The following is an 882-nucleotide window of genomic DNA, read 5'->3' as shown; positions in this document are numbered from 1 at the left end:
AGTGGAAATTTTTCTAAAGAAATGATGTTTTTTGCTAAAAAAAAACCAACTGTGTAAAGTAATATCGGTTGCAACTTCTCTTCTCTCATTAAAGTAGATCTCGCCTTCATCTGGGTCGGTGTAATGAACATTTCTCACATATTTGTTCAGCTTTCCATGGAAGACAGAAGAATACACATTACTATATACAGTTATAAGAGTTCTGCAATTATAGCTTGCTTAAAAGAATACAAGATGTGATCTAGTTAGATTCCAGGTACTAGGTGATCTTTCTATAAACAAGAATAGGAATAAATGAATCAGAAGAATCCCATCAATTCAAGAGAAACAGAAATATCTGGTAATGGCACATCAAATACATCATTACCTATAGGAGATTGTATTGTCATATATTTCACATAAGGAGCCTGTGACTGCAATTATTCCTTGCATGTTCTCATAGCTGTATGTCTGTGGGTCATCCTTAACTGCTTGTCAGCCAGCCACCGTCATTATACTGCGGCAGGTCAGCACCATCAGTTCCCCGGCTTTCCACTGCACAGCCAGGGAACCGATGCACGGGACCGGCGGTTGCGATGACCACTGGGCACGAGAGCCAGAACAGGGATGTGTGTGTGTAAACACACAAATTCTTGTTCTGTCAGGGGGGAGAAGACAGATTATGTGTTCTTACTAAGTAGGAACAGCGATATGTCTCCTAGTCATTCACATCCCCCACAGTTAGAATCACTCCCTAGGACACACATTTAACCCCTCAATCACCCCCTAGTGTTAACCCCTTCCCTGCCTGTGATATTTACACTGTAATCAGCGGCTATTTATAGCACTGATCACTGTATAAATGTCAATGGTCCCAAAATAGTGTCAAAAGTGTCCGATCTG

Source organism: Aquarana catesbeiana, linkage group LG01 (assembly GCF_042186555.1).
Source record: "Aquarana catesbeiana isolate 2022-GZ linkage group LG01, ASM4218655v1, whole genome shotgun sequence".
Taxonomy (NCBI): Eukaryota; Metazoa; Chordata; class Amphibia; order Anura; family Ranidae; genus Aquarana; species Aquarana catesbeiana.
The sequence above is the reverse complement of the archived record's forward strand: the minus strand, read 5'-3'. Positions refer to the sequence as shown.